Here is a 359-nt window from a genome sequence, read left to right as displayed (position 1 = left end):
ATGAATTGAACTTTAAAAAAAAGAACTTACGGATTCAACGATTTCGTTGATTCGAAACCGGGACAAGTTGGTCGAAGCCATCGAATCGTCATCCTCGGTTTGAAGCTGAGACACTTCGTCTTGCACCTGAGTTTGGACCAGGGTGACCACTTCCCTCACAAGACCGTCATCAGTCTGGCCGGTCTTCTTGTTGGTATACGCCCTCCTCATTAGAGCGAGATCATCAACCGGCTCGCCATCATTTTCTTCCGCGTTGAAAAGAACATAAATTAAAGAAACATTAGAAATTAGAAGAAATGCACAATAAATTAAAATTCTGAAACTCAAATAATTGAAGAAAAAGCGGTTGAACTTACCAT

Source organism: Brassica oleracea, chromosome C1, assembly GCF_000695525.1.
Source record: "Brassica oleracea var. oleracea cultivar TO1000 chromosome C1, BOL, whole genome shotgun sequence".
Classification (NCBI taxonomy): Eukaryota; Viridiplantae; Streptophyta; class Magnoliopsida; order Brassicales; family Brassicaceae; genus Brassica; species Brassica oleracea.
Note: the sequence above shows the minus strand (reverse complement) of the source record.